The sequence below is a fragment of the Orcinus orca genome, chromosome 2 (genome assembly GCF_937001465.1).
Source record: "Orcinus orca chromosome 2, mOrcOrc1.1, whole genome shotgun sequence".
Taxonomy (NCBI): Eukaryota; Metazoa; Chordata; class Mammalia; order Artiodactyla; family Delphinidae; genus Orcinus; species Orcinus orca.
The window spans coordinates 104,176,348-104,200,842 of NC_064560.1; the positions used below are offsets into that span (position 1 = coordinate 104,176,348).

Here is a 24,495-nt window from a genome sequence, read left to right on the forward strand (position 1 = left end):
CAAATCCACAATTCTATTAAAATTACTTTCTCAAAAGAGTTCCATTGTAGTATGAAAAGGTAACTTTGTAAAGGAAAAGTTCAAATATTCTTTTAAATTATCTTAGTTTATTCATTAGTTTGAAAAAATAATCATTTAATGGACTCAGTAAAATTACTGTTGTATTGTTGCTATAGTGTTTCATCTACAGATATTATAATGCTCCCCATATTATAAGATGTCAACACAGAAGAAATACACAATTTTTTCCACACCTTACTAATGAACATAAATTCAACTTTTTGTCCATCTTCCAGATCACTCTTCTGGCCCAGGAATTGCTGGTAGTTGCTTACCATGTTTTGATATTGTTATTATAGTAACGTGTGGAATTTCAAAACAACTGATTTCCTCATTTTGCTATATGGCCCAAGTCAGTGCTCCAGACAGCTACGATTTGGCAAAAATGAGATTTTAGTTTTAAAAGAGCAGGGTGGTGATTTACTTTACAATATGCATACATTATAATTTAAATCCCATTTATTTCTATTCCATTTGTACTTTTAAATCATAATAAAGTAGGACCAATAATTAAAAATCAGTGTCCTAGAGCTTTGGCAGGAACCCTCTGTATTAACAAAACACTTAAAAATCTATAAAATACTTTGATATATAAAAAAAGTAGCAAACTTGATCATTCTCGTTTCTCTCTTCTAGTAAAGCTCATTGAATTTAAATACACTTATGTATAATGTACTACCAATTTCACCTACTTCTTTGAAAATACTGTATTGAAGTGTAAAAGATGTGAAGATTATTTTTAAAGCACTCCATTTATTATTAATTCAAAATGAGATAAACTTACATTCTTAGTTTTTTAAAGAAATGCAGAGTATTTTCGAAAACGCATTTTATGTGTGGTACCCACCCACCTCTTTCCTTTTTTCCTTGAAAATCCTAATGAGGAAAAGTGACTTTTGAGCTTTGTCATCTCAGCCTAGGTACTAAAAGCAGCCAACATTACTACTGTTGCCATATCTGTCTTTCTCTCTATTATACAAGTATATCGATGATGTAATTGCAGAAGTTAGGGTTTACTCAAGCTGTTGGAGTGAGGGATTTTTTTAGATTGCCTCCTTCAGCAGGATAGAGCAATTGTAAAACAGAACCAAGTACACAATTTAAGCAGTTCATCTCTGGAAAGCAAATCTGCAGTATCTTCATCTTGAAGGACTGATCAACAGCTCGAAATGCAAAACCACTGGTCAAGCTCAATTTGCTCCAGACTGGATGCTGAGCTGGAAAAACACCTGGGTGACAACAATGCTAGTCTATGACACCTTGGCTTTTAACCCCTTCCAAGAAGTCCTCAACTTTTCTGTTTAGCTCTAATTTTTCCCCCAAATCCCAAGGGATTAGAAAATGTCCTCGCCTTTTATTGCAGCCTTGTTTTTTCCTAAGCAGATCTTCCCCCGAAAGTTGAGCACAAACTAAGCAATCATTTATCATTCTGCATTTAAAATAAAACAGTACCTGAGAAGTCTATGATCCTCAGCAGAACCAACCATATTACAAACACAGGAGAGCTGAGCGTTTAAAAATCATCTACTACACTAGAACCCCCCTGGTTGTTCTTCAAAGTGCAGATAAAAAGAATCGACCAGAAATGACAGACACAAAAATCACATGCAGATGAGGCAGCGCATACCGGGAAAAGAGAACATACCTGAGGGATTCTCCTTTTAAAAAAAATGCACACACCAGCTGGGCTGTTCCTCCCCTCCTTCTGGAGCGCCTGTGTTTTCCTTTCAGGAACACCACTTGCAATGCCGTTTCTAGTCTCCTTTCCTTTTTTTCGGCCACAAATAGTTGAAGCGGAGGCTGCGTCCTAGCGATCCGACTCAAGTGCAGTCAGGCATGCCTGTGGGCTGCAACGGTGTCTGTTCTTGTCAATTCTCTCGTGCTCCCCGGGCAGCCTGCAAAGCAATTTTACAACTTAGCTGCTGGCGCCAAACTGCCTTTCACTCTCCTCATTGCCAAATTCCTTCAGCAGCTCGTTTCTCATCTCTGTCTCTAGGAAAGCCAGAGGGGTTGTCTCCCGTGCGCCGACGAGCGCCCGGGTTCATCAACAATTGAGGGGCAGGAGCAGCGAGGCTGAGTGCGTGCTGGGAACTTCCCAAGCGCTGCCTCGGCCGCTGCTTTGGGGAATGCAGCACAGCCACCGTGCTGCCCCAGCCTCCTCTACCCAGAGCGCCTCGGCTCCCTCTGCCGCTGCCGCTGCCGCTGCACAGAGCAGCTCCTCCGAGCTGAGCCACAGCCCTTGCTCGCAGGAGATGCACTGTGGCCGCTGCCAGGTGTGGCCGTCACCACCGCACTGACAACTAACTGTGCGGGGCGCAGCTTCATATCTGGGGAAGACGCCTGTAATGCTGGCGCTTCCTCAGCCTAATTTTCCCTGTATCGCTGAGTGATGACCTAGGAGACAATCGTATGGCCAGTTCTGCTAGCCTCGTTTGCAGCCTCTTTTATAACAGAGATAATGTAATAATTACTGGTTTAGATGAGGTTAGCTGTGCTCGGAATCATGAAAAGTACAGTGCGCAGAGTGTAATTCCCAATTAGCCACCAAAAGACAACTAACAGAACACCCTATTTAGAGAGAGGAGATGCTGAGATCTCATCCCAGGTGGTCTTCTTCTTTTTAATGTGTGGAAAACCATTTGAATTAAATCCTCAAAAATCTGAATTAAAGACACATACACAAAGTGGGAAATGGTAGATAACTTAGAATGATCCAAAGGTTTTGTTTCTCACTTAGAAAGACTGCCTTCCCGTTTGATATGAGCATTTTACAGATCTGGCTAGGAACTGAATGGCCTTGCTTTCTTTTTTAGTTTTGCAGAGCAGAGGAGGTAGGGGGAGTAATAGCTCCCACTTTCCATCAATAAAGCATTTTCTATCCTCTAACCCTCCTGTTGAAACAAACACAAAAAAGTACTGGATCTTAAAATAAAGCCTTAGAGAAGCTCAAGTCCTGGAATAATCTGTAGGTTTGAAGCTGCATCTGGTCTGCTGGCTTACTTCTATTTACTTTTCTCAGCTTTTTAGAAAACAGGAGGATGTTTCCAGGACGAAAGAACAGTCGACTATCAGCCGAGATCAACCAGTATAAGAAACACAGACAGATGTGTGTGTCATTTTTCAATACATTTAAGGATGGATATTCCTTGACCAACTTTACAATTGACTCTACTTTGCCGAAATATTTACTCTACAATAGCTGCCAGCGAAATGAATGGTTAACCTTGATATCACAGTTTTGGCTAAACCTGTGGCCAAACACACTCCATTGACTATATATGACAACCAAATAATACCTCTATGACTGTTTTAAAAAATTGTCCCCAAATTTAACACAATATATGTATCAGGTGCTGGTAGCCAAGTGCTTTCCCACTCCCAGCTCTCAGCCACACCTTTAGCTCACAGCAGCACAGTTTCCTCAACCTGCTGCTTAAGTGACTATTAATAGACTTGAGCAGCTGCTCAAGGTCTAATGAGCTGCATCGGGGGGCAAACACTGGGGCAGTGTGATCCCCACCTTCAGCAGCCACCAGCATGGCTGCCAGGACAAAACTCAGCTGCCCCAGGGTTTTAAGCACTCAACAGTAGGAAAGGAAAACTCTTAGACCTGAAAGTAGATTGTAAGGCAAACCATGACTTTTTTATACAGAAAAATTCAGGCTAGTCAAGACACAGTTTTTGAGAGTGCCCTTCAATACACAGAGGAAAGAAACGCCTATTCAGAGTCTTCTTTTCTTCTTTTTCTGGTGTGCAATACCCAGAACAAAGTGCTGAGGCTATGCCCAGCTGAGAGCCCCCAGTACCCAGCATAGTACAATATATATAAGTCCTCAGTAAACTGGGGTATAATGTCAGTGTTTTAAATGTTTAAACCTACAGAAGGAAATACAAGAGGATCCTAACCCTGAGTGGTCTCCAGAATGTGTTATGCAGTGTAAAGAAAAGAGGTGTGAAAAATATTGCTCTAATTCAAATACACTCATAGAGGAAATAACAACAGGGTTACTGATCATCAGTCTGTTTTTAAGACGAATGCTCCAAAGCCAGTGTGTGTGTTCTGATAAATGTACTGCTTAACTCTAATCATCAGCATTCTGGTTACATATTTCAAAATGGAAATTGTTTACATCTCTGAAAGTGGCAGGAATCATGTGTCTGAGGGATACCAGCTGCTAATAAAATAGGTCACTACTGGAAAGAGTGACAGACCTTGATGACTTCATTGACCTGCAAGGACACCACAGTTCCTAATAGAATATCCTAGGTGCTTGTTGGGTAGTTTTCACCTGCTGAGTATCTGATTTGAATAATGTGTAATCACAATGATATAAATGCAGCATTGAGTTAGAGTCCTGCACATGCTTATCAATAAAACACAGTCATTTCTGCAAAGAGCTTTTCAAATTCTTGGATTAGTGACATTAAACAACACAGGAGAGTAAAGGATTGATTTCCATATATATACTTACAACTGCACATATACACACCCCAAAACTTATTCACAGATTGATTAAGACAATAAGATCATGTTTTCCTCTAAGTCTTCCAGCTGTAATTTCAGGAGGAATAAAACGTCGAGGGTACTATTCAACTCCCACGTCCCAGGACATAAGCTGGGCCAGATCATTTGCCTCATTTATGTCTCAGGTGGGAGAAAAGCAAGCTGTCTGGATCAATGGTCTTTTTTTATTGATAGTAAAGCTTGACGAAACTAAAAGCATGAAGTAAAAGGGCCATTCTTGTATAATTTTGTTATTGCCAGTGCACCTGGCTTTAAGCAACAAAGGAATTCTTGAAAAAGCATAAATCAAACTTGTGTGCACTGAATTGTATTTTCAGCTTTCTAGAAAACCTCGCTCTTTATTTCAGGGAACTAGGAACCAATCACTAGACTTCACTATTTTTAAAAAACTGTGACCAGTCGTTGGCTCTCTGTATCCATTCAAATGAATTGGTAAAATTGATTAACTGTCAAGATGATTGAAGACAAAAACATGATTACATCTAAAATAGCAAGCTGTTGTTTCTAGCTCTCTGTAACTGAATAATACATAGGGGAACAAATATTTTGGAATAAGCCACCCACTGCAATTTGGAAATATTTGCAAAATGTTGATTTCATGATAGCAAAGCACACACTAAGTTCTGCTTTTAATGCTTTCCATTTAATTATGGATCACTTAAAAATTGTACCTTAGAGCAGAAGTAACTGTGTAACTTCAGAGACTAGGTCACACAAGGTACTGCAGATTTCCTTTGCCCACTCTTTCTTGCTCACTCTGGGAGAAGCTAGCTGCATGTCATGAGGACACTCAAGCAGCCCAGGAGAAAGCCAACATGGTCAGGAACTAAGGTCTCCTGCCAACAGCCAGATAGGAACTGAGACTTCCTGCCAACTGTCACGTGCACGAGCTATTATGAAAGCTGAACTTCTATAGCCACATTCAAGCTTTGACCTGACTACAGCCCCTTCTGACATGCTGAATGAAACCACCAAAGGAACCCCTAAGGCAGAAATATCCAGCAGCTAAGTTATTCCTGAAATTCTGACCCACAGAAACTGTAATATAATAAACATTCATTGTTTAGAAGAAAGAAGGAAAGGAAGGAAGGACGGAGGGAAAGAAGGAGGGAAGGAAGGAAGGAAGGAAGGAAAGAAGGGAGGAAGGGAGGGAGGGAGGAAGGAAGGAAAGGAAAAAGAAAGATAGAAACAAAGAGAAAGAAGGAAAGAAAAAGAGAAAGAAAGAAAGAAAGAAAGGAAGGAAGGAAGAAAGAGAAAGAAAGAGAGGGAGGAAGGGGGGGGGAGGAAGGAAGAAAGAGAAAGAAAAAAAATGTACCTTTGAAATTTCCAAATGAGGAAATAATTGACATGTAGATTTAAGTACACTTAAGTGTTTTAAGGTATAAAAATTTTAGGTTCAACAAATTCAATAACAAGATGAGCATATACCATACTTTCTTAGTCAGTATTGGTAGTTTTCTTCTCTGGGCCTTCTTAGCACTTTTATAAACCTCTATTATAGCATTAATTGATTATAAAGTAGTTAACTATTAATTTACTCATCTGTTTGCTGTTCCATGCTAGAAGGTTCCTTGAGGACAGAGATCATGGTCACTTATGTTTCTATCATCAATGCCCAGACGAAGGCCAGGCTCATGAAAGGTAGGTTGAGTGAGTAACACTGTGCTTAGTTAGTAGAGCACAGAGTTAATGAGGCTAAGGACATGAGTTGCATCCCTGTGTAGCCAATTAGCTTTGTTCTATTTCTTGGTCCAAGTGGCACCCTTAGTTCACACCAGCTGTCTCATATATATGTGCCAGATCAAACCTTCTAACTACATACTTCAACAGTGGGGAGTCCGTAACACAATAATAATATCTAAGGTTTAAAGCCCTTACAAAGTGTTTTTCCATGCATTTTCCATGCATTCTCAAACCTTCTAACTACATACTTCAACAGTGGGGAGTCCGTAACACAATAATAGTATCTAAGGTTTAAAGCCCTTACAAAGTGTTTTTCCATGCATTTTCTCATTTGATACTTATCTTTAAAAACCTGCAAGACATAGTAGTCCTGTTATTGGCCCCATATTCACATGATGAAGCAGACTCAGAAAGGCTACATGACTTACCTGATTGCACAGAACTAGTAAGTGATGGAGACTAGGTAACAAATCAGCCATTCAACTCCTATTTTAAGACTGGTTCCAAGGCAAGGAGCTGACAGGTATCTATTTAAACTAACACCATAATAGACGGCAAATGTTGTAAGTTGTTTTTTTTTTTTAAAATAAATAAAGTGAATGAAATTATTCACGCAGATGATCTTTTAGAATATTTCTGCTTGGATAATTGTCATTAGACCTTGGGTAATGATCGTTCACTACTGGATGCTATCTGGCATGATAGCATCTATACTCTCATTCCGATGTGCTGGTTTTTATTTTCCTTATGTAAAATTAGTTGTCAGCACTGTACTCAAGCAAATCACCAGATGAAGGTATCTTTGAAGTGGTTCTAATTTGCTGAAAAAACACAGCATATGGATGAATAGAAAGTTTTCCATTTCCTTTGATTTTAGTTGATTCAGGGAACTATGATTTAGTGATGCAGCACAACATCTAAAAGTTCTGACTCTGGAATCACAGTGCCTGGTTTCTAATCTGAGCCCTAACATGTACTTACCTTTCTGACTTTGGTCAAGTTTCTTAACTTCTCTAAGCTTTAGTTACTTCATCTGTAAAATTGTATAAAAATAATCCCTATTCATTCTCTTGCTGATGAATCAAGGGAGATCGTCCTTGTAAAGGAGTTTGGTACATACATGACTTGTAGTCATGATTCAATAAATATTAGCTAGTAATAATTAATGTTATCAAACGTCTTACCAGATATCACTGTCCTCATTTTCTGCTGTTACTAGCCTGCCTTACATTCATCATGGTGAAGTTTTCAAAGAAGTAAATTATTTTTAAATTATAATAAGAATTTTTTTTAAAATCACAGTTTTAGAATAACAAAGGGCCTATTTTTGATTCATAGCTCTGCTGCTTTCTTCCTGTATGGTCTTATACTAGTTTTGTAACCTCTCTGAGCTTCAGTTTCCTATGTTTGTATGTACCATGTGTTCAGTATGTGTATTCCCTTTTTCTTTTTCAACTTTTTTTAAATCCGACTTTTCTGGGACTAATGAACCAGGTGGTTAGAATCATAAACTCAGAGAAAGTTAAAACGGAGAGGGACGTAGCAGTTAATTCGTACTTTTCCCTTCTCATTTTATTAATATATATGAGAACAATAGGCACACTTAACTTTCCCAAGAAAGAATGAATACTGCCTAATAAGCTACATACATATTTCACAGATAAGCACAAGATAATGTCACACTACCTTTTCTATTCTTTATTGATTTCCATATGCAAATTTTAACTTGGTTTGACAAAGATAAAAATTATCATTTTAATGGTTTATATTTGCTTGCTAAACATTTTATGTCCACTAGAAATTTTTACATGCTTGATAATAAAGTTCATATATAAATTGAGCTACCGTGTTCAATATTAGAGGGAACAAATATCTCACATAAAATATTTATGTATATAGTGATAAATAAATGATTCTTGGGTTTTCTTTTCTTATCTTTCCCTCTAGTGCAAAGGTTAAGGAGTACAATTTTAAATCATACTACTTCCCAGTATTTCAGGAGTTATTCAACATATGCTAATGACTCCAAGGACAGTGGAAATGACCCCAATAGAAGCTTCATATGACTGGATTAGAATCATTACCAACCAAAAACTGCATAGATTCAAAATTTGTGAAGATATATCCTTTTTCTAACCGAATTTGGTACTAAACCATATTTGGTATTAAAGAGATTTTATTTGCCCAGTTTCTGGTTATAAGCAATGGTTCATGGCTTACATTAAAAGTCCTTTCCACCTAGCTTAAACAACTGTGTACGACATATACAAACCATGAGTCAGTACAAGAACATATTTCTCTGAAATAGTCTAAAATACTTTTATCAAAAATAGATATACTTCAAATATTTTGTTTAATATAATCGGACATCATAGCCCTCCTCTTCATGCCATTTCATATTCTGCTCAGTTTCCTTGTTGTTATCTCCAGAGAGCACATTCATATACTCAGCAAAGCCTGGAAGGAAAAGAGCAAAAACAAAACCCTGCTTGCTGGTTTGGAGCCAGGGAAAAAGGCTCTCTTATCAGAAGGTCTGACTCTATGTCAACTGTGAACTTCATGAAGTTTGGAATCAGAGCTTTTCACTTTCCCTGTCTGCCCTTTTTTGTTTCTCCTTCAGCATCTCTTTCTTTTACTTTGGAGTGTTACTGAGAAAAAGGCTCTCTAACCAATGCCATGTTCGAAATTAATAAATTATATCACTTGGGAGGAACAAGAAGTTAAGACAATGAACCCACAGTCTTTCAAGAATAATTCTGAAAGTACAATTGGTACATAGTACAATTGGTAATTTTAGTGTTTAGGACACCTATAAAATGAGGGGAAATAAAGAGCAGCTACCCATTTGTGTTTGTTGTGAGAGTTAAATGCATGAAAAATGTAAAAAGCTTGACAGTTTATCAGCCATTGTTGTTACCGATATAATCATTGTCTTTCTTATGGGTTCCGGAGAAGGAGAAGTTACACCTCTGGAAGTGGTAGGAGGAAGCAATACCTTGTAGTATCAGAGAAGGATCAGATGGGAGATAATAAACAGTCTTCCTCATGTAGATGGATTTTTTCCAGTTTCCAAACATATACCCTGAGAAAAAGGTATTTTTAAAGAAGACCAGAAAGATCTTCTGCTAAAAATGTCACCCTATTACAATACCTGAAATTCTCGCATCTAGTGGAGAATTTTTTAGATTGATAAGTGATCTTATATTAAGTTAAAAATAGTGTTACCTGCAAATACTTTCTCCCATTTTTTTTAACATCTTTATTGGAGAATGGTTGCTTTATAATGCTCTGTTAGTTTCCGCTGTATGACAAACTGAATCAGCCATATATATACATACATCACCATAACCCCTCCCTCTTACATCTCCCTCCCACCCTCCCCGTTCCACCCCTCTAGGTGGACACAAAGCACCAAGCTGATCTCCCTGTGCTATGCAACTGCTCCCCACTAGCTAACTATTTTACATTTGGTAGTGTATAAATGTCAATGTAACTCTCTCACTTCGTCCCAGGTTACCCTTCCCCCTCCCAGTGTCCTCAAGTTGATTCTCTACATCTGCATGTTTATTCCTGTCCTGTCCCTAGGTTCTTCAGAAACTTTTTGTTTTTAGATTCCATATATATGTGTTAGCCTATGATATTTGTTATTCTCTTTCTGACTTACTTCACTGTATGACAGACGCTAGGTCTGTGCACCTCACTACAAAAATTTCAATTTCATTTCTTTTTATGGCTGAGTAATATTCCATTGTATATTTGTGCCACCTTTTCTTTACCCATTCATCTGTCGATGGACACTTAGGTTGCTTCCATGTCCTGGCTATTCTAAATAGAGCTGCAATGAACATTGTGGTACATGACTTTTTTGGAATTATGGTTTTTTCAGGGTATATGCCCAGTAGTGGGATTGCTGGGTCATATTGTAGTACTATTTAGAGATTTTTTTAAAAACCTCTTTAGTGGAGTATAATTGCTTTAAAATGGTGTGTTAGTTTCTGCTTTATAACAAAGTGAATCAGCTATACATTTACATATGTTCCCATATCTCTTCCCTCTTGCATCTCCCTCCCTCCCACCCTCCCTATCCCACCCCTCCAGGCGGTCACAAAGCACCGAGCTGATCTCCCTGTGCTATGCGGCTGCTTCCCACTAGCTATCTACCTTACATTTGGTAGTGTATATATGTCCATGCCTCTCGCTTTGTCACAGCTTACCCTTCCCCCTCCCCATATCCTCAAGTCCATTCTCTAGGAGGTCTGTGTCTTTATTCCTGTGTTACCCCTAGGTTCTTCATGACATTTTTTTTCTTAAATTCCATATATATGTATTAGCATACGGTATTTGTCTTTCTTTTTCTGACTTACTTCACTCTGTATGACAGACTCTAGGTCTATCCACCTCATTACAAATAGCTCAATTTCGTTTCTTTTTATGGCTGAGTAATATTCCATTGTATATATGTGCCACATCTTCTTTATCCATTCATCCGATATGTTCTTTGGAGAAATGTCTATTGAGGTCTTCTGCCCATTTTTGGATTGGGTTGTTTGTTTTTTTGATATTGAGCTGCATGAGCTGCTTGTAAATTTTGGAGATTAATCCTTTGTCAGTTGCTTCATTTGCAAATATTTTCTCCCATTCTGAGGGTTGTCTTTTCACCTTGTTTATGGTTTCCTTTGCTGTGCAAAGGCTTTGAAGTTTCATTAGGTCCCATTTGTTTATTTTTGTTTTTATTGCCATTTCTCTATGAGGTGGGTCAAAAAGGATCTTGCTGTGATTTATGTCATAGAGTTCTGCCTATGTTTTCCTCTAAAAGTTTTATAGTGTCTGGCCTTACATTTAGGTCTTTAATCCATTTTGAGTTGATCTTTGTGTATGGTATTAGGGAGTGTTCTAATTTCATTCTTTTACATGCAGCTGGCCAGTTTTCCCAGCACCACTTATAGAAGAGGCTGTCTTTTCTCCACTGTATACTCTTGCCACCTTTATCAAAAATAAGGTAACCATAGGTGCGTGGGTTTATCTCTGGGCTTTCTATCCTGTTCCATTGATCTATATTTCTGTTTCTGTGCCAGTACCATGATGTCTTGAGTACTGTAGCTTTGTAGTATAGTCTAAAGTCAAGGAGCCTGATTCCTCCAGCTCCGTTTTTCTTTCTCAAGATTGCTTTGGCTATTCGGAGTCTTCTGTGTTTCCATAGACATTGTGAAATATTTTGCTCTAGTTCTGTGAAAAATGCCATTGGTAGTTTCATAGGTATTTCATTGAATCTGTAGATTGCTTTGGGTAGTAGAGTCATTTAAACAATGTTGATTCTTCCAATCCAAGAACATGGTATATCTCTCCAGCTGTCTGTATGATCTTTAATTTCTTTCATCAGTGTCGTATAGTTTGCTGCATACGGGACTTTTGTCTCCTTAGGTAGGTTTATACCTAGATATTTCATTATTTTTGTTGCAGTGGTAAATAGGAGTGTTTCCTTAATTTCTCTTTCAAATTTTTCATCATTACTGTATAGGAATGCAAGAGATTCCTGTGCATTAATTTTGTATCTTGCTACTTTACCAAATTCATTGATTAGCTCTAGTCGTTTTCTGGTAGCATCTTTAGGAGTCTCTATGTATAGTATCATGTCCTCTGCAAACAGTGACAGTTATACTACTTCTTTTCCAATTTGGATTCCTTTAATTTTTTTTCTTCTATGATTGCCATGGCTAAAATTTCCAAAACTATACTGAATAACAGTAGTGAGAGTGGGCAACATTTTCTTGTTCCTGATCTTAGTGGAAAGGTTTCTGTTTTGCACCATTGAAAACAATGTTGGCTGTCAGTGTGTCATATATGGGCTTTATTATGTTGAGCTAAGTTCCCTCTATACCTACTTTCTGGAAGGGTTTTATCATAAATGGGTGTTGAATTGTGTTGAAAACTTTTTCTGCATCTACTGAGAAGATCATATAGTTTTTATCCTTCAATTTGTTAATATGGTGTATCACATTGATTGATTTGCATATATTGAAGAATCCTTGCATTCCTGGGGTAAACCTCACTTGATCATGGTGTATGATCCTTTTAATGTGCTCTTGGATTCTGTTTGCTAGTATTTTGTTGAAGATTTTTGCCTCTACCTTCATCAGTGATATTGGCCTATAGTTTTCATTCTTTGTGACATCTTTTTCTGGTTTTGGTATCAAGGTGATGGTGGCCTCATAGAATGAGTTTGGGAGTGTTCCTCCCTCTGCTATATTTTGGAAGAGTTTGAGAAGGATAGGTGTTAACTCTTCTCTAAGTGTTTTATAGAATTCGCCTGTGCAGCCATCTGGTCCTGGGCTTTTGCTTGTTGGAAGACTTTTAATCACAGTTTCAATTTCAGTGCTTGTGATTGGTCTGTTCATATTTTCTATTTCTTCCTGGTTCAGTCTCAGAAAGTTGTGCTTTTCAAGAATTTGTCCACTTCTTCCAGGTTGTCCATTTTATTGGCATAGAGTTGCTTGTAGTAATCTCTCATAAGCTTCTGTATTTCTGAAGTGTTAGTTGTTGCTTCTTTTTCATTTCTAATTCTATTCATCTGAGTCTTCTCCCTTTTGTCCTTGTAGAGTCTGGCTAATGGTTTATCAATTTTGTTTATCTTCTCAAAGAACCAGCTTTTAGTTTTATTGATCTTTGCTATTGTTTCCTTCATTTCTTTTTCATGTATTTCTGATCTGATCTTTATGATTTCTATCCTTTTGCTGACTTTGGTGTTTTTTTGTTCTTCTTTCTCTAATTGCTTTAGGTGTTGTAAGGTTAGGTTGTTTATTTGAAATGTTTCTTGTTTCTTGAGATAGGATTGTATTGCTATAAACTTCCCTCTTAGAACTGCTTTTGCTGCATCCCATAGGTTTTGGGTTGTCATGTTTTCATTATCCTTTGTTTCTAGGTATTTTTCAATTTCCTCTTGATTTTTTCAGTGATCTCTTGGTTATTAAGTAGTGTATTGTTTAGTCTCCATGTGTTTGCATTTTTTACAGATTTTTTCTGTAATTGATATCTAGTCTCATAGTGTTGTGTTCAGAAAAGATACATGATACAATTTCAATTTCCTCAAATTTTTCAAGGCTTTGTGACCCAAGATATGCTCTATCCTGGAGAATGTTCCATGAGCACTTGAGAAGAAAGTGTATTCTGTTTTTTTTTTTTGGATGGAATGTCCTATAAATGTCAATTAAGTCCATCTTGTTTAATGCATCATTTAAAGCTTGTGTTTCCTTATTTATTTTACATTTTCGATGATCTGTCCATTGGTGAAAGTGCGGTGTTAAAGTCCCCTGCTATTATTTTGTTACTGTCAATTTCCTCTTTCATGGGTGTCACCATTTGCCTAATGTATTGAATTCCTCCTATATTGGGTGCATAAATATTTACAATTGTTATATCTTCTTCTTGGATTGATCCCTTGATCATTATGTTGTGTCCTTCTTTGTCTCTTGTAAGAGTCTTTATTTTAAACTCTAGCTTGTCTGATATGAGAACTGATACTCCAGTTTTCTTTTGATTTCCACTGCATGGAATATCTTTTTCCATCCTCTCACTTTCAGTCTGTATGTGTCCCTAGGTCTGAATTGGGTCTCTTGTAGACAGCATATATATGGGTCTTGTTTTTGTATCCATTCAGCCAGTCTATGTCTGTTTGCTGAAGCATCTAATCCATTCACATTTAAGGTAATTATCGATGTGTATGTTCCTATTACCATTTTCTTAATTGTTTTGGGGGTTTTTTTTGTAGGTTTTTTTCTTCTCTTGTGTTTCCTGCCTAAAGAAGTTCCTTTAGCATTTGCTGTAAAGATGGTTTGGTGGTGCTCTCTTAACTTTTGCTTGTCTATAAAGGTTTTAATTTCTCCATCAAATCTGAATGAGATCCTTGCTGGATACAGTAATCTTGGTTGTAGGTTTTTCCCTTTCATCACTTTAAATATGTCCTGCCACACTCTTCTGGCTTGCAGTTTCTCTGAAAGATCAGCTGTTAACCTTACAGAGATTCTTTTGTATGTTATTTGTTGCTTTTCCCTTACTACTTTTAATATTTGTTCTTTGTATTTAATTTTTGATAGTTTGATTAATATGTGTCTTGGCGTGTTTCTCCTTGGATTTATCCTGTATGGGACTCTCTGTGCTTCCTGGACTTGATTGACTATTTCCTTTCCCTTCGTAGGGAAGTTTTCAACTATAATCTCTTCAAATATTTTCTCAGTCCCTTTCTTTTTCGCTTCTTCTTCTGGGACCTCTATAATTCAAATGTTGGTGCGTTTAATGTTGCCCCAGAGGTCTCTGAGTCTGTCCTCAATTCTTTTCTTTCTTTTTTCTGCTCTGTGGTAGTTATTTCCACTATTTTATCTTCCAGGTCACTTATCCGTTCTTCTGCTTTAGTTATTCTTCTATTGATTCCTTCTAGATAATTTTTAATTTCATTTATTGTGTTGTTCATCATTGTTTGTTTGCTCTTTAGTTCTTCTAGGTCCTTGTTAAACATTTCTTGTATTTTCTCCATTCTGTTTTCAAGATTTTGGATCATCTTTACTATCATTACTCTGAATTCTTTTTTAGGTAGACTGCCTATTTCCTCTTCATTTGTTTGGTCCAATGGGTTTTTACCTTGCTCCTTCATCTGCTGTGTTTTTCTGTCTTCTCATTTTGCTTAGCTTACTGTGTTTGGCGTTTCCATTTCGCAGGCTGCAGGTTTGCAGTTCCCTTTTTTTTTTGGTGTCTGCCCCCAGTAGCTAAGGTTGGTTCAGTGGGGTGTGTAGCCTTCCTGGTGGAGGGGGTTGGTGCCTGTATTCTGGTGGATGAGGCTCGATCTTGTATTTCTGGTGGGCAGGTCCACATCCGGTGGTCTGTTTTGGGGTGCCTGTGAACTTATTATGATTTTAGGCAGCATCTCTGCTAGTGGGTGGTGGTGTTTTCTTGTCTTGCTAGTTGTTTGGCATGGGGTATCTAGCACTGGATCTTGCTGGTCATTGAGTGGAGCTGGGTTTTTAGCATTGAGACAGAGATCTCTGGGAGAGCTCTCACCATTTGATATTACATGGGGCCGGGAGGCCTCTGGTGGACCAATATCATGAACTTGGCTCTCCCACCTCAGAGGCTCAGGCCTGACACCTGGCCGGATCACCAAGACCCTGTCAGCCACACAGCTCAGAAGAAAAGGGAGGGAAAAAAAAAAGAAATAAAATAAAATAAAGTTGTTAAATAAAAAATTAAAAATATTAGTAAAAGTAAAAAACAAAAAAGGAAAAATAGAGAGCAACCAAACCAATAAATAAATTCACCAATGACAACAAGCGCTAAAAACTATACTAAAGAAAAAAAAACGGACAGAGAGAATCCTAGGACACATGGTAAAAGCAAACCTATACAGACAAAATCACACAAAGAGACATATACATACATGCTCACAAAAAGAAAAAGGTAAAAAAAAAAAAATATATATATATATATATATATATATATATAAAGGAAGAGAGCAACCAAGTCAATAAACAAATCTACCAGTGATAATAAGCTCTAAATACTAAACTAAGATAAACATAAAACCAGAAACAAATTAGATGCAGAAAGCAAACCCCAAGTCTACAGTTGCTCCCACAGTCCATCACCTCAATTTTGGGATGATTGTTGTCTATTCAGGTATTCCACAGATGCAGGGTACATCAAGTTGATTGTGGAGATTTAATCCGTTGCTCCTGAGGCTGCTGGGAGAGATTTCCCTTTCTCTTCTTTGTTCGCACAGCTCCCAGGGTTCAGCTTTGGATTTGATCCCACCTCTGCATGTAGGTCACACTCTGGCGTCTGTTCCCCGCCCAGACAGGACGGGGTTCAAGTAGCCACTGATTAGGGGGCTCTGGCTCACTCAGGCCAGATGGAGGGAGGGGTATGGAATGAGAGGTGAGCCAGCGGCGGCAGAGACCAACAGGACGTCACACCAGCCTGAGGCTCGGCATGTGTTCTCCCAGGGAAGTTGTCCCTGGGTCACAGGGCCCTGGCAGTGGCAGGCTGCACAGGCTCCCAGGAGGGGAGGTGTGGACAGTGACCTGCGCTTGCACACAGGCTTCTTGGTGGCTGCAGCAGCAGCCTTAGCATCTCATGCCCGTCTCTGGTGTCCGCGCTGATAGCCACGGCTCACGCCCATCTCTGGATCTCGTTTAGGCAGTGCTCTGAAGCCCCTCTCCTCACACACCCTGAAACAATGCTCTCTTGCCTCTTAGGCAGTTCCAGACATTTTCCCAGACTCCCGCCCAGCTAGCTGTGGCACACTAGCCCCGTTCAGGCTGTGTTCATGCAGCCAACCCCAGTCCTCTCCCTGGGATCCAACTGAAGCCAGAGCCTCAGCTCCCAGCCCCCGCCCATACTGGCGAGTGAGCAGACAAGACTCTCAGTCTGGTGAGTGCTGGTCGGCACCAATCCTCTGTGCGGATCTCTCTGCTTTGCCCTCTGCACCCCTGTTGCTCTACACTGCTGTTGCTGCACTCTCCTCTGTGTCTCCGAAGCTTCCCCTCACCCAAACCCCATCTTCACTAGTGAAGGGGCTTTCTAGTGTGGGGAAACTTTTCCTCCTTCACAGCTCCCTCCCAGAGGTGCAGCTTCCGTCCCTATTCTTTTGTCTGTTTTTTCTTTTTTCCTTTGCCCTACCCAGGTAGGTGGGGAGTTTCTTGCCTTTTGGGAAGTCTGAGGTCTTCTTCCAGTGTTCAGTAGGTGTTCTGTAGGGGTTGTTCCACATGTAGATGTATCTTTGTTGTATTTGTGGGGAGGAAGGTGATCTTCACGTCTTACTCCTCTGCCATCTTGAAGGTCTACTCTCCCATTTTATATGTTGACTTTTCACTCTGTTGACTGTTTCCTTTGATATGCAGAAGATTTTTAAGTTTGATTTACTATCACTGTCTATTTTTGGTTTTGTTGACTGTGCTTATACTGTCATATCCAAGAAATCATTGACAAATTCAAAGTCTTGTAGCTTTCCCCTATATTTTCTTCTAGAATTTATATAATTTTAGTTCTCATGTCTAGGTCTTTAATCAATTTTGAGTTAAAATTTGTATAAAGTGTAAGGTTAGGTCCAGCTTCATTCATTTGCATGTGGATATCTAGTTTTCCCAATACCATTTGTTGAAGAGACTATAGTTTCTCCATTGTGTGGTTTTGGCATTGTTGTCAAAGATTACTAGACCATATATGCAAGAATTTATTTCTTGGCTCTCTTCTATTCCATCGGCCTGTATGTCTTTCTCTGATAAGGGTTTAATATCCAGAATATACAAAGAACTCCTACAACTCAGCAACAAAAATTAATCCAATTTAAAAATGGGCAAATGACTTGAATAGACATTTCTCCAGAGAAGGTATACAAATGGCCAACAAGCATATGAAAATAGGCTCAATATCACTAATCATTAGAGAAAGTCAAAATAAAACCACAATGAGATATCACTTCACACCCATTAGGATGGACACAATCAAAAAACAAAACAAAACACCCCACAGTGTTTATGAGGATGTGGAGAAATTATAACTCTTGTGCACTGTTGGTGGGAAAATAAAATGGTACAGCCGCTATGAAAAACAGTATGGAGGTTCCTCAAAAAATTAAAATTATGTAATCCAGAAATCCCACTGCTGGGTATATAGCCAAAATAGTTGAAAGTAGGATATCAAAGAGATATTCACACACCTATGTTCATTGCAGCATTATTTCAATAGCTAAGAGGTGGAAGTAACCCAAATGTCCATCAATGGATAAATGGATAAAGAAAATGTAGTACAGCTGATCCTTTAAAAATGTGGGGATTAAGGGCACCAACCCCCAGCAGTCAAAAATCCTCATACAACTTTACAGTCTCCTGGGTGTATCTGGGGTTCTGCATCTTCAGGTTAAACTAACCGAGGATCGTGTAGTACTGTAGTAAATATTTACTGAAAAATATTCACGTATGAGTGGACTCACACAGTTGATATTGTTCTAGGGTTGACTGTATACACATACAACAGAATATCATTCAATCTTAAAAAGGAAGGAAATCCTGTCACTTACTACAACATGGGTGAACCTGGAGGACATTATGCTAAGTGAAATAAGCCAGTCTCAAAAAGACAAATACTGTATGATTCCCCTTGTATGAGGCACCTAAAGTAGTCAAACTTACAGAAACAGAAAGTAGAATGGTGGTTACCAGGGACAGGGGGAGGGGGAAATGGAGAGCTGGTGTTCAATGGGTATAGAGTTTCAGTTTTGCAAGATAAAATGTTCTAAAGACCTGTTGCACTAGGATATGCATAGTCTTAGCACTACTGAATGGTACGCCTAAAACTGTTTAACATTATAAATTTTACGTTATGTATTATTAATCAAATTTTTTTAAGTACTGCTATTTGAAGGGGGTATTATGTTAAACTGCATATTACCATATATAAAATAGTTTATCGGGCTTCCCTGGTGGCACAGTAGTTCAGAGTCCGGCGGCCGATGCAGGGGACACCGGTTCATGCCCCGGTCCGGGAAGATCCCACATGCTGCGGAGCGGCTGGGCCCGTGAGCCATGGCCGCTGAACCTGCGTGTCCGGAGCCTGTGGTCCACAACAGGAGAGGCCACAACAGTGAGAGGCCTGCGTACCGCAAAAAAAAAAAAAAAAAAAAAAAAAAAGACTTTATCAAGTTCCTCCTGGAGATGGAGGATAGAATGCTGGAACTGCCTCCATCTTGAGCTCCTAAGAGCACGACCAGTGGTTGCCCTGAGGTGCCTCATATTTCTCAAGTGCTCTCCCTTCCATGCTCTTGTCTTTTTTCTTTTCTTTTCTTTTCTTTTTTTTTGTGGTATGCGGGCCTCTCACCGCTGCGGCCTCTACCGTTGTGCAGCACAGGCTCCGGACACACAGGCTCAGCGGCCATGGCTCACAGGCCCAGACGCTCTGCAGCATGTGGGATCTTTCCGGACCGGGGCATGAACCCGTGTCCCCTACATCGACAGGCAGACTCTCAACCACTGCTCCACCAGGGAAGCCTCCATGCTCTTATCTTTTATAGGCCTAGTTCCAGTGATCAACTATCCTGCTCTGACTCTTCTTCATTTCTTCTTGATCAATTTGCAATAATTGTCCCTTGGCATCTGTATAATTCATGGGTCTGAGATCTCTGGCCCTCCAAAGTTTCTGGTTGGTAAACTCTTTCTCTGTAGAACAGAGGTGGCAAACACAAATAATTCCAATGGTCAGGAAGGTCATGTTGATGGTTTACATTATTTGAGTGTGATAAAATTCAGAGAAATGGGGACTGTAAGAAACTGCAGTGTACAAGCCCTATAAAAGGGATAATGAGAGGCACACTGGACAATAAGATCTGCTTGTTCTTTTAAATACGCCATAAATCTGGAACTTTATATAAAAACTTTCAATTTTAAACAATTCCCATGCAGAAACGAAATAAAACAAAACAGAACTGTGGGTTCTTTGCAGTTTATTGGCCATCAGCTTCTGATTATTGCTATAAAACTCAAAGAGATAAGAAATGTGGATATTCTTCCAATCTCAAATTACATACAAAAAGAGGACTGATTCCTCTTTTCTCGTGGAGAGACCCAGATATGAGACCTTATGAAACCTTATGAAACCCTAGGACTTAGGCTCTTTCCTCAGCCCAACATCCCTCTTGGTGCTTCTTCTCCTTGGTATCAATGGCTTCCACAGGCTATTGTTAGTTGATAGCCTTTGATTCCAAAAGCTCCTCCCATAGTGTTTCAGTGATTTTACACACCCTCTTGCCTTTGTCAGTCATTGTCTCAGGTGTATCTGCTTCCCCAACCATCTTCCCTGGGTTCTTCCTCATCTGAGAAGTGTTTGATATCTTTTGTGTTTCCACTGTTCTTACTGGTGTCATACTCTCATTGATAGAAGGCTTCCAAAGTCAAGGACCCCTGCCAAATTCACTAAAGGCAACTGTGAGCTGAAATTTTAAAATTACTTAGGAACCAGATCTCACAGAAACAATCAGAACCCACTGAGGTTGCCTAGAGAAATGAGTGTCTAGAATGCAGCATAATTCTGTCTCTTATGTCCTCTCTAAATTATCCTCTGGTATGCCATGAGTTGGGCCACATTCCCCTCTGGCCCAGAGTGCAAGGACATTTTTCCTCTTAGTATCCAGATGCAAGTCTCCAAAGCCATGAGGACAATCCCATTTTACCATCAGAAACATTCCCATTGTGCACAGGGTGCATAAACTAATCAACATCCAGATATAATTATCGATTCTCAGTAGTTTTTCCAAATTAAATATGCAAAATATTTTGAGATATAGAAGCCATAGGAAAATAAATGAAGCTACCTATTTAAGAACAAAGACTTTATAGGGCCTACAGATTGATTTTCTTGAAACAACCCATCACAATTGATACTGTTCCATATTATCACTGACTCCATGAAACCACTAAAGCAATCTTAACATATTGGCTTGTGTCAAATATAGTTTATGGTCAAGAAAAGCAAATACTTCATTAAAGCAAAAGAATTTAATGTAATTTATTCTTCTCCTTCCTTCCTGTCTCCGCCTTAATCTGCATGATGAGCTCCCCTTTAAGTTTAATTCAAGGGAACACCATTTAAATTTAGACAGAGTAACTAGGATAGCAAAACCAAAAACTCACAGACATAAACAAAAATAGTTGACAAGATGTCCTCATTCTAAAATATAAATGGCTATAAGATCCTCCTGGTATCATCTTGTGTATGCAAAGAAATAGAAGCCACAAGGAATGTGAAAAACTTGAGAACAGGAGAACCCCAAAATAAACAAAGGCATTCAGGTGAAAGCACAGCAGGTAATTTGAAAACAGCAGCTTCATACTTCAACTCAGGATGAATTTTTAAAAATATGTTCTTGAAAACCAATTTTGTGAAAAAGTGAAGAACAAAAAAGGAACACATTCAAACCCCATACACAATGTGTACATGAAGCAGAATAATATCCCTCCAGAAGTAAAAACATGACATAAGGACAAGCCCACAAAACAGATTTTTAAAAGAGGTAAACTAATATTTCATAAAAACTAAAATAAACTTAAGAAAGTGCTATAAGATATGAAATAATAATATAAATTAGAATTAGGTAAATCACAGTATGTTTATAAAACTCAGAAAAGAATTAGAACTATATTTTCTCAAATTATTTCTTAAAAGTAAAAGCAAATTTCAAAAATGAAAAAAACAGACTTTAGATACACAACTCATCACCTTAAGAGAAATATAAGTAAAAGGAATAAATTTTTAAATAAAAATTATGGAAAATAGTAAAAAGAATTCACGATAAAATGAGGCAAAGAAAATTGAACAGACATATAATAAGACGACCTGAAGAAGAAAAAAAAATAGTAAAATCTTTAAGGAAAGTTTCCTGAAATTTAAAACAAACAAAAAAATGAAATCTGTTGTTATGAGAGATCATACTGCCTGCCTGGGAAAATCAAACCATAAAGATTAATACCAGCACATATTCTAGCAAATTATTTGGATATTCAGACAAAAAGACCAAGTTATTTCTATGGGAAAAAGTCAGATTGTTTTCAGACTTTTTGACAACATTTTATACCAAAACAACAATGGGGTAACAAAATTAAAATACCTCAGGAAGGAAAATATGAGCCATAAATTGGACATCTAGACAAATTGACTTTCAAGCATAAAAAATACAAACTGCTTTAAACATAAAAAATTCATGCATGCTGCAACTAAGAGTTTGCATGCAGCAAAAAAAAAAAAAAAAAAAAAATCAAGGAATATTATTCTTGTGATTTCTTCTGGACAAATATACTGTAAAAAGAGTTTCAGATAACCAAAGTAAGTGGGTGCATTTTGGCATAGAAAAACTGGTGGCAATTTGTATGGAAACACAAAAGACCCCGAATAGACAAAGCAATCTTGAGAATAAAAAACGGAGCTGGCGGATTCAGGTTCCCTGCCTTCAGACTATACTACAAAGCTACAGTAATCAAGACAGCATGGTACTGACACAGAAACAGAAATATAGATCAATGGAACAGGATAGAAAGCCCAGAGATAAACCCACACACCTATGGTTACCTTATTTTTGATAAAAGAGGCAAGAATATACAGTGGAGAAAAGACAGCCTCTTCAATAAGTGGTGCTGGGAAAACTGGACATCTACATGTAAAAGAATGAAATTAGAACACTCCCTAACACCATACACAAAGATCAACTCAAAATGGATTAAAGACCTAAATGTAAGGCCAGACACTATAAAACTCTTAGAGGAAAACATAGGCAGAACACTCTATGACATAAATCACAGCAAAATCCTTTTTGACCCACCTCATAGAGAAATGGCAATAAAAACAAAAATAAACAAATGGCACATTGAAACTTCAAAGCTTTTGCACAGCAAAGGAAACCATAAATGAGCCAAAAAGACAACACTCAGAATGGGAGAAAATATTTGCAAATGAAGAAACTGACAAAGGATTAATCTCCAAAATTTACAAGCAGCTCATGCAGCTCAATATCAAAAAAACAAACAACCCAATCCAAAAATGGGCAGAAGACCTAAATAGACATTTCTCCAAAGAAGATATACAGATTGCCAACAAACACATGAAAGAAGGCTCAACATCACTAATCATTAGAGAAATGCAAATCAAAACTACAAGGAGGTATCACCTCACACCAATCAGAATGGCCATGATAAAAAATCTACAAACAATAAATGTTGGAGAGGGTGTGGAGAAAAGGGAACCCTCTTGCACTGTTGGTGGGAACGTAAATTGATACAGCCACTCTGGAGAACAGTATGGAGGTTCCTTAAAAAACTAAAAATAGAACTACCATACAACCCAGCAATCCCACTACTGGGCATATACCCTGAGAAAACCATAATTCAAAAAGAGTCATGTACCACAATGTTCATTGCCGCTCTGTTTACAATAGCCAGGACATGGAAGCAACCTAAGTGTCCATCGACAGATGAATGGATAAAGAAGATGTGGCATATATATACAATGGAATATTACTCAGCCATAAAAAGAAACAAAATTGCGTTATTTGTAGTGAGGTGGATGGACCTGGAGTCTGTCATACAGAGTGAAGTAAGTCAGAAAGAGAAAATTAAATACCATATGTTAACACATATATACGGAATCTAAGAAAAAAAATGGTTCTGAAGAACCTAGGGGCAGGACAGGAATAAATATGCAGACGTAGAGAATGGACTTGAGGACACGGGGAGGGGGAAGGGTAAGCTGGGACGAAGGGAGAGACTGGCATGGACATATATACACTACCAAATGTAAAATAGACAGCTAGCGGGAAGCAGCTGCATATAGCACAGGGAGATTAGCTGAGTGCTTTGTGACCACCTAGAGGTGTGGGATAGGGAGGGTGGGAGGGAGACGCAAGAGGGAGGGCATATGGGGATATATGTATAGGTATAGCTGATTCACTTCATTATAAAGCAGAAACTAACACACCATTGTAAAGCAATTATACTCCAATAAAGATGTTAAAAAAAAAAGAAAAAGAAAAACTGGTGGCATTGAGCTTCAATAGTTACCCTCACAAAAAGAGGGACAATCGGATAGCATGTGTCTTCTTATGAAAAAGTATATACAACCACCTATGAAATAGTCCTACCAAAGAAGTTTGAACCTGCATCTAATAGAGCCATTGGATTTAACTACTGATTTTTAGGAAATATAAATTTTAGATTGTGTTAACTCATGCCAGAGGGATCTGATCAACAAAATCCAGGATGTGGGAAATCTATAAAACAAGTAACCCTAATATTTTCTTCAACAAATAAATTTCAGAAAAAGAAGAAAATAAGAGAACCTATAAAGTGCAATTAAAAGATATAACAAGTAAATTCAATGTTTAGGTATTATATAGATTCCGATTAAAAAGAAGGGAAAGAGAAAGAGGAAAGGGGAAAGAAAATCTTTGTGAAATAACTGGAAATTTAAACACTCAAATGGATATTCAGTGATATTAGAGGATCATTGCTAATTTATGAAGCAATGGTATGAAAGATTGTGTTACAAAGAGTTCAAATACTTTTAAAATGTATACTGAAATATTTAAGGATGAAATGATATAATATCTGAGATTTGCTTCAAATTAGACAGGCTGAGAAGGAGTGGATAGGGGCAGAGTTGAAAGATCCGTCATTGGTTGATAGTCATTGAAGCCAGTTGAC

General features: G+C 38.2%; 1 protein-coding gene across 2 annotated transcripts in view; it reads right to left on the reverse strand.

Annotated features, from left to right (window-relative positions):
- Positions 1-24,495, reverse strand: part of UNC13C (unc-13 homolog C) — a 790,070-nt gene that overhangs the window by 611,037 nt on the left and 154,538 nt on the right. The window contains exon 12 of one of the 2 annotated variants that reach the window (XM_049705963.1): positions 1,706-1,955. The gene's annotated coding sequence lies outside the window, so the exon portion shown is untranslated. Of the gene's footprint in view, positions 1-1,705; positions 2,324-24,495 lie in introns of those variants that run through there. The other variant, XM_049705964.1, reaches the window with a different exon arrangement.